We start from the raw sequence: 12,873 nt of genomic DNA, 5'->3' as shown, positions 1-12,873 counted from the left end.
ATGATGCGAGAAGAAACCACTGCTTTATAAAGGTGGGCTCGTCCAACAGTTCAAGAGAGGTTGAGATGAAGGACTGTTTGAATCTCAAACAGACACGGAGAAGATAATTCTCAGACATCTGCTGAAGCACAAATACCTCAGGTTTTGTTTTACTGAGAAAAGTACAAGTGGAACCGGTTGCTTCTCAGCTGACTTTCGGAAGAATTAGCAAATCTAATCATAAATGAATTGCTTCAGGTCAAATTTACCGAGAGGCCCCTGTGGAGCAGCAGAGGCCAGAACATGGATGCTTCGTGTCCCTTCAACAAGGGAACAGGGACGCTGATTTTTAAAGGCCAATCAGAAATAAGTAGTTTGAATCAAGTATTTTATGCATTCTTTTGCAAACAAAGTTGAATATATAGGTTTTATTCAAGAGAGTAAATATCCATCCATCCATCCATCCGTCTGTCCATCTATCCATCCATGCGTCTATTTATTCAACCATTATTTATTAAACTCTTATTTGGATGAGAATTTTTAAAAAATTTAACTATAGTTGATTTTTTACCAACAGTGTAGGAGGGTTCCCTCTCCTAGAGGAGAGAATTTAAATGAAGCAAAAGACAGTCCCATTTATTTATTTATCCATCCATTCATTAATTCATTCATTCAAATTTTCGGCTGTGTTGGTCTTCGTTGCTGCACGCGGGCCTTCTCTAGTTGTGGCAAGCGGGGGCTACTCTTCATTGTGCAGCACGGGCTCTAGGCGCGCAGGCTTCAGTAGTTGTGGCACGTGGGCTCCAGCAGTTGTGGCTCGCGGGCTCTAGAGTGCAGGCTCAGTAGTTGTGGCGCACGGGCTTAGGTGCTCCGCGGCATGTGGGATCTTCCCGGACCAGGGCTCAAATCCGTGTCCCCTGCATTGGCAGGTGGATTCTCAACCACTGCGCCACCCAGGAAGCCCCAGTCCCCAATTTTAAAAGTTTATAATCTATTTGAGTAACTTATGTGTGTAAGTCTTAGCTAGCATACCCAGCACATGCCCATATAAGAGTGGGCGTGTGAAGGAATTATGACCACGGAATGTTTTGTAAAAGGTAAGAATCTGACCATTTGTCACACAAACACACATTCAGCTTTATATTTGACTTTATAACTAAGTTGTTCGTAACTGGAGCGAGATCCTTTCCTTCTGCTTAGAATTTGAACTCTCACGTAAGGTTACCTTTGCCTGGAGGACCGAATCCTGGTGTCCACCTCAGCCCTCACCACTCCAGCACGCCAGTGAGCCTGTGGAGGCGGCCAGCAGTGCAGGACCAGGACTGAGGAATAATTCCTACCCTCTCCACCAAGCACACCTGCCTCAGCCCTCATATTTCCAGGCAAACTCGTCTCAGAAACAGACCCACGCCTTCAGGTTGGCATTCAGCACAAACCTAAACACCCAGTGTCACAGAACGTTCACGTACCTCAGGGCAGACCCTCTGGAAGCAGAAAAGACTGCGGACGCCTCCTGGACACAGGTGGAAACATCTAGAAAACTGAAACTCTAGGAGAGGGTTCACTGAGATGCAAGACTAATTGTATCATTAATACTGAAAGTACGGTCCCTGACTCGACTCTATTTCCGCTGCGGGGCGCCTGGGATTTTGACAGGGAGGTTGGGAGTTTGGCAATGAAATTAATGTGTCTTGGCTCTCTGGGTGCCCAGGGAGAGAGCGTGAGACCATGCAGTTAAGGCCCTCCTTCTGAGGAAGATAAAACTCATGGGGAGTTTTTTTTTGTTTTTGTTTTTTTTTGCGGTACGCAGGCCTCTCACTGTTGTGGCCTCTCCCATTGTGGAGCACAGGCTCCGGACGCGCAGGCTCAGCGGCCATGGCTCACGGGCCCAGCCGCTCCGCGGCACGTGGGATCCTCCCGGACCGGGGCACGAACCCGCGTCCCCCGCGTCGGCAGGTGGACTCTCAACCACTGCGCCACCACGGAAGCCCCATGGGGAGTTTTTGAAGCTCACTGGGAAATAACCTCTGTGCTGTGGTCTTCCACGGTCTCCTCCTTCCTCTACCTCAACAATTGAACAGAAGTTTTATTATTATGTGTCGAGCTCTCGATCTCATTTGATCTTTATGATACCCCTGTGGCGTAGGCACTGTTATCCCCATTTTGCAGGTAACCAAACTGAGATTCAGAAAGTTTATGTAACTCGCTCAAGGGAACTCAGCTGGTGCACAACTGGGTCAGGATCATCTGAAAGGGATGGTCCTGCTGCAGATAACTGAGAGTTTGCCGTGAATCTGGAAATGGTCTGGCATTTGTTGAGATCTGGTAGTGCGTCCAGGGCTATGCTAAACGAGACCCCGGCAGGAGCACCTCGTTACTGGCCAGAGAGAGAAATGATCCGAGTGCCTCTTCCAGGAGTGCAACTCTTGCACAATATTCTCACAAAGTATTTTGTGAAGATCAGAAAGTTTATAGGAACTTTCCCCAACACTTACTGAAGGATTCCTTTTATCTATTGCCGATGCATTCCTTGCTAAAAAGCATCACAGATTTCTTCATTCTTCCTTTGTTGACAACGTCATATTTGATTTAAATTCATCAGCTGGTTGGTCTCTCTTTGACAGCAAGTTCCGCGGTGCCTGATGGGAATTATGATGTAAATGTTGGTGACGGTTTCATTGTGACACTTGAGAGATACTGTCCACATTGTGTACGTCCCAGGAGCATTTCAGTTCAAGGATGCTGGACATTTCTAATTACTCCATCTTTGAGCATCCTTCCCAGCCTCTGTGATGCATTATGGCCAACATGCAAGAATTTTTTGGAGTAGAGGAGGGTAAATTGGAAAACATGGGTTCTTTCACCCAATCCCTGCCTATTTGGGCCTCAATGAAATTTCAGCGAAACTTTTTTTAAAATTTAGAAATATATGTGTTTCCCCATTTTTCTGTTAAGGAAAAGGATCCTGTCTTATGCCTAAACATATTTTAATGATGTAGGAAACTTCCCCTTAATTATACAACCTGCCTGCCATCAACACAGTATCCGTGTGGCGTTAGTCATATGCTCCCATCTTGACACTCCTTGGAGGTTTTCTTTAGTTATATTTAGGTGAGATTTTACGGTCCAGTGTGAGGACAAAGAAAAACAGATCAGAAGAGACATCTAATTTCACCAACTAAATCGTGCTTGCAAACAAAGAAAAAACATACCTGCTTGTTGTTATTTTTACTGTCCCCTCTGGCACTACCCAGACAAGAAAATAACTGAAATAAGTACTTTTCATCAGCCACTGGCATAAATCACGATTCACTCTGACAGATGCCTCAGGAGTATAAACACCTGTGATAATAATAATCTTGGCTAATGTTTCTTGAGTGCGTATTGTGTGCCGGGCACGATTAGAAGAGCCTGGAGTAGGTTTTCTTGTTTGAGGCTCACAGAGTGGTTACAAGTCAGACACAATTCTCAACCTGCGTTACAGGTGAGGGCACCGAGTCAGAGCAGGGGGAAGCAGTTGGGCCAGTGAGCTCTCCTACCAATTCAGCTCAATTCCGCTGGCCTGCTCTCCGCTCCCTGGAGCCCTGCAGGTCTGATGGGAGAGCCCTGCTCAAAAAATGTGCTCAGCTCCGCCGGTGATGGAGCAGACGATCACTGCACATCACAACCAACGCAAGTGTCTGCCCCTCCAACCGAGCCTCATACATTGTCCAACCCCTTCTCCTGGACCCATCCAAATTCTGTTTTCATACTTGGAACCCCCATTCTGAACGGGATGGATCTCCTGGACCAAACAGCAGCTCCCTCAAATGGCCACCCCGCTCCACCCCTCCTCACTCTTCTCTTGCTCTCCTTTATCCTAAAACTGCTCTCCCCAAGCCCTCCAGCCCACAGTGATCTCCCACTTTCTCTGGTTGCTTCTCCCTCTATCCAGACTCAGATGCCCCAGACCCTGAAAGGTTTCGTTTTGGTTTTATTTTTTACATCTTTATTGGAGTATAATTGCTTTACAATTGTGTGTTAGTTTCTGCTTTATAGCAAAGTGAATCAGTTATACGTATACATACGTTCCCATATCTCTTCCCTCTTGCGGCTCCCTCCCACCCTCCTTATCCCACCCCTCCAGGCGGTCACAAAGCACCGAGCTGATCTTTTCTAACTTTGAATAGAATAGCAATTTCCAGATCCTGGGGCCATGTCTATCTGCTCCACCACCTCCAGACTATGGAGATCTCCCTACCCTTTCCTCCTGGGGGGATGAGATTAACAGTGGAACCTTCCAAGAATCACTTACACACAAGTCAAGGCCGGCTATTCCTGTGGAAACCCCGCTCAACACCGCCAAAGCCCCACCACTCTTTGGCCCACCCCGTGTATTATGGACGCGCACCCGCTCTCCTCTCAGGTTGTGCACGTTTATGAGATGGGCCTGACGTCCCATCGTGGTTTTCTCTCCCCTTTTCTGTCCTTGTCTACCTGTCCCTGTTACTGCACATCCACATGGTAGCAAACACCAGATTCAAGGGACAGCAGAGCTTCCTTCCTGACTGCCCAATCGGCGGAGAGATTCCCCCGTGGAGTTTTCTGTTTCAGGTAACTCAACCCCTCGGTAAAATACGAGGTAGGCACCTCGTCTCCGTGCTGCCCGCAGCTGCACTAGATGAGCTGAGTTGGCACCCAAGAGCACAGACACTTGAGTTGGATTGAACTGAAGAAACTCACTGAATTGAATATTTCTGCATCTGAAACCTCAAGGGGAGCGCAACAGGGTGTAAATCTGGTCCCCCCTCCCCACCCACGTGGAGCCTGAAAACTACACTTGATAAACGCACAGCTTTAGAAAGCCAGCAAAACAGAGCTTCCATCCCTCCTACTTTGACTTCTTTGATCACCTACACTTCTCTTTAGAGCCATGTGAAACCTTCCGGTCAATTTTTGTCGAAGCGTTAAATGCTGTGTTTTACCTTTTTTGAAGCCCACTTCTCCCCATCACAGTTTCAGGTCACCCTCTCACCCTCCCTTGGCGTGGACCCTCCAGGTATCTGAGGCTACTGGTCTTGCAGACCACCCCCCATCCCCATGAGGATCCTGAGCTCTGAAGGGTCCCCTCTCCTTGTTCTGCCATCAAAACATGGCCATCAGGGCCTCAATCCTCCGGCGGTTCAGCGTCCTGATGGCTGACAATGGGTGGTTAATCAAATCAATTAATTCCGACCATCTCTACCCTCTAAGAAGAATAACTTCCTACCAGAGATAAAATGTGCATACCACCAATAAAGCTTTGCAGGCAACTTAAAAAAAAATATGTTGGTTAAAAAAACATTTAGAAAAGTAGACAGCACAGTCGGGCATAATTAATTTTCCTATTCCCGTCATCCAGATTGTGACAACTGTTCCTCATTTTGCACATTACCCTTTACCCACTTTAAAAAATTATTTCAAGTGAAAACAACATTAAGACATCTTCCCTGTAAACAGTTTAGCACGCATCTTAAAAAAATCTGTGTGGGGAAACTCTTAAGAATGGAGACCCTGGGCTTCCCTGGTGGCGCAGTTGTTGAGAGTCTGCCTGCCGATGCAGGGGACACGGGTTCGTGCCCCGGTCCGGGAAGATCCCACATGCCGTGGAGCAGCTGGGCCCGTGAGCCATGGCCGCTGAGCCTGCGCGTCCGGAGCCTGTGCTCCGCAACGGGAGAGGCCACACCAGTGAGAGGCCCGCGTACCGCGCAAAAAAAAAAAAAAAAAAAAAAAAAAAGAATGGAGACCCTAAGCCCTGTATATTTTGCCATATAACTAATTTAAAACATTTCACACCTCTAAAACCTGAGTATAATTTCTGAATGCCATCTAACTCTCACCCAAGAACTTCCCTAATTATTCAAGAATGGCTTTGTGGAGCTGGTTTGTATGAATAAGGATTTAACCAAGGCTCACATGTTGCCCTTGGTGGCTATGTGTGTTTTAATTGAGAAAGTGCCCACCCTAGTGGCTCCCAGCCCCCCAGCACATCATGGGGCTGTTGAAGAGAACAGGCCAGTTGTCTACCTGTGGATTCTTCTGGTTGTCTCCTCCTGGTGTCCGTGTCGATACCCTGTATCCATATCTCCTAAGAACTGAAGGTGAGACCTAAAAGCTTGAATTACGTTCAGCTTAAACTCTGTCCCTTCTTGGCACATGTGATGCTGGCCCCTTCATGCCACATCACAGAATCTGGTTGTCCTGCTGTTGGGAATGTGAAGATTGATAACTGGGTCAAGGTGGTGATGGTCAGCTCTCTCCGGTAGAAGCTCACCCTTCTGCCCCTGCAACCAGCAAGTGATCCCTAGGGTGATGCTGTAGCACCATGTAAATACCCTGATCTACTCTTTTTATATCCATACATGACATTCGTCTAAATCAATTGTTTTAGTAAAGGCTCCTACATTGTACATGCAAGGAAACAAGGGCTCAGAGACAACTGCTGGGCCATTTGGAGAACTGGTGACCGAGAGTCGGATGGGCAGTGGGCAGGCTGGCCTGCAGTTGGGGGAGGAGGGAGCACGTGCCCATCTCTGGCTCAATCCCAGGCCCACGGAAGTCCTGTGGTGTCTGTCCTGAGTGTCCTGAAAGAGTGAAGGCACCCCACCACCCCCGGGGTCTCATGAATCTTCCCAAAAGCAAGCTGGCCTGCGGATCGCAGAAGAAGGGCTGAGGTACACGGTGCCCCTTATGAGTTTCGGAGAATACATTTCTTTATTTTCCTTTGCCTTTCATTTCCCAGCCCTCATGAATTATTTATTTGTTATTAAGTTCAACTGAATGAGATTTCAAAGGCAATGAAAACCGCTGAAGTTCAAATGAAATCAAATTATCACTATGAGCACCAGTGGGTGTTGGAGGGCATGGAAACTCTGCCTGATTTTGTGAAGGGCCTTCAAGTGGGTTTTCTGAGCCTGGGTCTAGGATGTCACCAGGCGTGGAAGGTCCCCGGTCAGCATCGGGATCACAGATCCCCGGAGCCGGAGCATCTCCGTACCAGAGCCTGGCACTACGTCTGGCTTCCTGTCCCCAGGCCTGAATGCCACCAAGAAAGCACCAGCCCCTGCTTCGTCACACATGCTGCCAAGGTGCGTGCCCCCAATCTCCACATCCATTCTTACAGTAGAGCCAACTCCAGGGCTCCCCTGTTCCCATGTTGAGTCTGTGCTCACAGACTCTCCTCTCCAGGCCCCTGACGCAGCCCCTGCATCCACCCCCTCCCCTGCACCCGTTCCCCCCCATCCACACCAGCCTCATGTCCATCCCATCAGTGGTCCAGAGGTCCAGGTCCCCTGCAGGTAAAGCATTCACCTCTCCCTGGGTGACAGGCTGGTTCCGTCTTACCCTTTGGTCTCAGTTCATGGGGCATCTTCTCAGAGAAGGGACCTCCCAACCGCCCTCCCCCTCCAATCAAAGGGCTCTCCCACCCAAAGTCACTCTTCACGCACCTGCTGAAAGTCACCATCACTTGATCGTTACTTTTTTCTCATTCATCTACCACCTCCTACAGCGACGGGAACACAAACTGAACGAATGGCTAGGGAATCACCAGCACCCAGCCCGCTACAGGGAACACAGCAGGGTGCCTCCAAAATTATACGTCGTATAAGAAGGTCAAAGAAAAGGACTCTGCAGAGTAGGAAGAGCTCCGTGTCGGGGGCCTCCGACACCGCACAGGGCTTGGTCCTCACGGCCGACGCTAAGAGGTGGCTATAGGGCAAAAGCATACATGACGCTGGGGTTTTGTTCTTCCCTTTGTGACAATGACCACAATGGTTAATATATGTTTAATGGTGTTTGTTTGACCTTTAGGCAGAATACAAATCACATCTGCCCTGTCCACCCCTGAAAAGCCACTGTCCACCAGCGTGTTTAATAAATGCACACCGAGGAGGTGATGCCTCTCGAACCCTAAAAAGCAGCTGGAGATACAGAGCAGACCCGTCTCTCTGTTCCTATTCTGAAGGGAGTGAGCCCCTACCAGGGAAGACAGACCGGCATAAAAACATGACTTGTACAACAGAAACAGCTTAAAGGGTGATATGCTCTGGGAGCAAAGGAGGAACTGACTGATTGAGCCTGGGTTGCTCACGATGTTTTCTGAACGAAATTATCTCCGAGTGAGTCCCAAGGACGGGCAAACACAGAGTGAGACGTTCCCATCTCTCTTCTTCGTGGGGCAGCACAAATGGAAGGTGCAGAGGCACAGACCCGCGGGAGCTCCGTTTGTTCGGGGGTGTATGGAGTCGATAGGTTATAGCTGGATCTCAAGGTGCCTGTGAGGGAGGGGCGAAGGTAACATCGGAAAGGGAGTCGGCCACGTGCCGAAGAACAAAGGGCCTGTGGTGAGCAATGAGGACTCATCCTGGAGATTCAGCCTCTGGAAACTATGAGTGCAGAGGACCTCAACCTAGGACCTGATCTTTGCTGGGTTGTCCTGAGCAAGGGCTGAGTGTCGCTCGTAGCCACGCCTCTGTCGCACCGAATCAGAGCTGAGGCTCAGCCACCGACGGACTGGCCAGGACCGGGATGCCCAGAGGTAGAGGCTCCTTTGATTAGCTCTTTGATTAGATCCCCTCTCGCTTTGGATTTTCTGGCCAACCGTCTCCGTGTGAATGATCAAACAAGGAGGGGGCAGTGACCCATCACCTGGGCCTCACCCGCCGACAAGCACTTCTGACTCCTTAGATCATTCGTCAGGGAAGAAGGGTGGACCAGAATTTGATCTTCTTTTGGGTGTTTATCCCCATTCTTGATTATGCTTGGAATGCGTTATTCATAGGTTAAGAGCTACAACATACAGAAGCAGATAAATGTCCAGAAGGGACCCAGAGGCATCTGTGAAAGTGGAAAGATCCCTGAGGAAAGTCCCAAATGCGTCCCCTATCAAAGCCGCCAAATAAATTCATGGTAGCAGCCTGTTTCAGAGGTCACAGGAGCTTTGAAATATGAATATCGTGCCTTCAGAGTCATCACAACACACTCACTGGTGTCACTAAAGCAGGTTCCACCCTGGGCACCTCACCTGACTTCGACAGAATGTAGAAGGAAGAGCTCATTATTCCTCCCTGGACACACATCAAGCACGTCCAATTTTCCTAGCCACTGACAAATGATCTCCATAAAATATGACTAAATTGTCCAGGAAGCAACATTTCTCGAGGTCTAGCCGACAAATATCAAGAAAACACAACCCCTTCCTTGCCCTTCCAGCCAGGTGCCTTTTCGAACGGTCATCCATCAGCTGGAGTGATGGATCTCCAGGCGGAGGGGCAGACCCAGCATGAGGAAACTGATTCTAGGAAGGCAAGGCAATATGGAATCCGTAAGGCCACATGGTCGTGTAGGGGCCAACGGAGGGACAAACAGGACGGTCAATGCACTGGGCAAGCAGCATACTGAAACTCAGACAGGAAGGAGGCGGGGTGGTGGGAGCTCTGCAAACCCCAGGATGAGAGGCAAGACGTTTAAATCCCCGGCATTACAAATGCTTTCCCCCATATGGTCAATTAGGTCCTCATGCAGGTGTTTACGGAGTGAATGAGTGAATGAATGAATGGGTAAGCAGCAGGGTGAGAACCAAAGTGCTCCAATTCTTTACACACAGCTCCCAAGCAATGTCCCAGTCATGAACTCTAATGACATCCTCTGACCGCACATTTCTGGCCTTTGTTATACAGCAACGTTGCTGATCACTGTCTTATCTGCTTTGCCCTCGTCCTTTTGCTCTTACATCCTCCCATCTAAGCATCTCGTTTTGTTTAATTCTTCTCCTTCCACTGTTTGGAGTTATACCTGTGTGTGCTGAAAGAAAAGAAAAGGAAAGAAGGAAGGAGCAGAGAACGGGGTGGGAGGGAAGAGAGAAGAAGAGAAAGAATGAAGTTACTAATACGTACTGAGCTCTGGCTGGGTAGGAACACAAAAAGGCAGTTTTGTTCTTTTTGATTTTTCTGAACCACATAGAAAACTACGCAGACTTTTTTTTTTTTTTTTTTTGCAGGATGCGGGCCTCTCACTGCTGTGGCCTCTCCCGTTGCGGAGCACAGGCTCCGGACGCGCAGGCTCAGCGGCCATGGCTCACGGGCCCAGCCGCTCCGCGGCATGTGGGATCCTCCCGGACCGGGGCACGAACCCGCGTCCCCTGCATCGGCAGGCGGACTCTCAACCACTGCGCCACCAGGGAAGCCCCTACGCACACAATTCTTAATACAGAGTTATGTGTTGTGGTAGAAATAAGCACAGGATGTTACCGGGCTCACAGGATGAACAATTAATCTGAATTCGAAGTGCCAGAGGAAGAAAAGGACACCCAAACTAAGACCTGAAGGGTGGGCAGGATGTGCCTTGTGATAGGGGAAGGGTAGGCGGAGATTCAGCTAAGCAGCCAGGGCGTACAAAGACCCAGCGACAAGAGATGGCTGAAGGTGTGCAAGGCAGAAGAGGTAAACACGCAACCGCCCATTACACAACCAGACGTGCTCTCACAAGGATGACTACAGTGCTGCAGAACCACACAAGGGTAAGACCAGTGAGCAGACAGGAGGGAAAGTCCGTGTCAGAGAAAGCAGATATCATCAACAGGGAAACAAAGGCTCGTCTTGCCTGCTCTGCCTTGGAATCCCACCGACTGGGTCTCGAGTCACTTGCTGGGTGTGCCGAGTGATGAGGCTGTGAAGGGCCACTGGGGCCAGATAGAGAATGACCACTAGACCGCTCCAGGGGACGCAGAGGTGATTCTGTCACCAAACAGCAACTGCTAAAAGTCTAATGTAGTTGAAACGTTCCCCTGAAATCTAGACTCATCCGCTGACACGAACACTCAACAGTATCTCAAAAATGTACAGCCCCAAACCCACCCCCAAACCTGGTCCTGCCAGTGTCCTCACCTCAGAAAATGGCACTTCCATACTTCCAGGGCCACAGCCAAAAACATGACTTCTACATTCCCTCGGACCCCTCCCCCCACCCCGTGGAGTCTGTCAGCAAATCTTGGCAAGTTTAGTTACAAAATTTATCCTCGATACGGCCACTGCCAAAACCCTGGGAAAGTCACCACCAAATCTTGCCTAGATTCCTAACCATCACCCTTCTCCCAGGGTAGCAGAGGGATCTTAGTAAATACTTGTCAGATTAGATCCCGCTTCCCTCCCACTCTGCAGCGGCTGCCGATCCACTCTGGTTAAAGCCAAATTCCCTAAATGATGGCCAAAAAGACATGACCTGATCAGGATCCTGCTCGTGCCCCGACCTTCATCCAGTCATGATGGCCTCCTTGATAGTCTTGTAATAGAACAGACCCTGCTGGCCTCAGGACCTTTGCACATGCTCTGCTCTATTCTTGGAATTGTCTCCCCTCAGGGAGCCCATGGTTTGCTCTCTTGCTTTATTCCGCTCATCGGGCAAATGTCAGCTTCTCGGTGCGACTTCCTTGGCCAAACTTTTTATAATTTTGAGCCATTCCTCTCAACCCCCCTATATTCTTTCCTTATTTTTTTCCTTAGAATGCATCACCAGATAATATACAATAATTTTTACTGAATTACTTTTTTGTTTGTTTGTTTGTTTTTTGGTTTCTACCTATTAGACTATAAGCCCAATGAAGGCAAGGATTTTGGTTGTTCGCTGCTGTACCCAAGCGATTAATGTAGCGTCTGGCACATACTTAGGACTCATTATTTACGGATGAATAAACGGCTTATTTTATTGCTAACATAAGTTGATATTGCTCTAATTTGTAGACAGGCAGATAACGGAGTAGACTGTTTTCCATTCTCCTCTGAGTCAAATAAGCCCCTCCCTTACAGGCAGCAAACTTCTACTTTATTTCACCGGATATACATTTTACTCTGTGCAAAATATGTGCTTCTGTTTTGCCGTTCTCCCTAAACATCGTAACTCTTCCATCTATATCAGTATATTAGAACAAGTGCTGAGGTAAGCGTCTGCAAAGCAAACCTAAAAGCCGTTTACAGTTTCTCTCTATACGTCCAGCCTTGCATGACTTACTTTCCGAGTACAGAATGAGTTTAGAGGCTTGTTTTGTTTATACACATGTTGAGAAGTGGACAAGTTTACTGGTGCAAGTGGCATTACCAACTCCCTGTGAGGAAAAGCTAAGGAACTATACACATCACTGCCCAATGAAGCAGCCTAGCGGTGGTTCCCGTAACAGGGCCGACCTTCTCCTTCTCCTTCTTGAGCTGGATGGCGAGATGCAGGTGAACTACAGACATCTGCTGTCCTTCCACCCTCAGCATCGCGAAGACGGAGGAGACCCATGCTGTGGTAAACTGAGCCGCTCTTCCCGGAGCCGAACGCCCTAAGCGAGAGGTAGGCGGCGCCCCCTAGAGGTTTATCTCCAGAACACGGTACATTAGCAAGGCCAAGTCTGTTACTACTCAGAACCCCACCAGACACCAGCACCTCGAACGACTTACCTAAACTTCAGTCCTGCTTAATTGAACCTCCTGAAACTTTGTGGTGATTTTAAAAGTATGACCACCAATTCTCTGAGATCTCTCCTTTCAAGGGGTGGCGACGTGTGCGTGGCCTGGAGCTTGTGACTTGCTTCCAATGAATAAAGACAAGTGACCGAGAACAACTTTGGGGACTAGGTCATCAAAAAGCACTGCACTTCTGTCTTGGTCAGTCTCTCCCCTCGTTCCCCTCCCCTCTCTCCGATCTCTTATTCTGGAAGAAACCAGATGCCACGTCATGAGGAAGGGCCCACGTGATCCCCAACGGAGGTCCCCTGATGACAGCCACGTGGATGGGCTTAAAACGGGGATCCCCCCACCCAGCCCAGTCGGGCCTTCAGAACATGCTGCCCATCCAGCATCTGGGCTGTTCACTCCTCCCAGCTAAACTTTCAAATTC

At 48.9% G+C, this 12,873-nt stretch overlaps 1 protein-coding gene across 1 annotated transcript in view; it reads right to left on the bottom strand.

Moving 5' to 3' along the window:
• Positions 1-12,873, bottom strand: part of DPP6 (dipeptidyl peptidase like 6) — a 764,679-nt gene that overhangs the window by 703,759 nt on the left and 48,047 nt on the right. The gene's annotated exons all lie outside the window — the stretch shown is intronic.

This window comes from Monodon monoceros, unplaced genomic scaffold (assembly GCF_005190385.1).
Source record: "Monodon monoceros isolate NGI ecotype Baffin Bay Population unplaced genomic scaffold, NGI_Narwhal_1 Super_Scaffold_2, whole genome shotgun sequence".
NCBI lineage: Eukaryota > Metazoa > Chordata > Mammalia > Artiodactyla > Monodontidae > Monodon > Monodon monoceros.
This window is presented reverse-complemented; position numbering and strand designations above follow the sequence as displayed.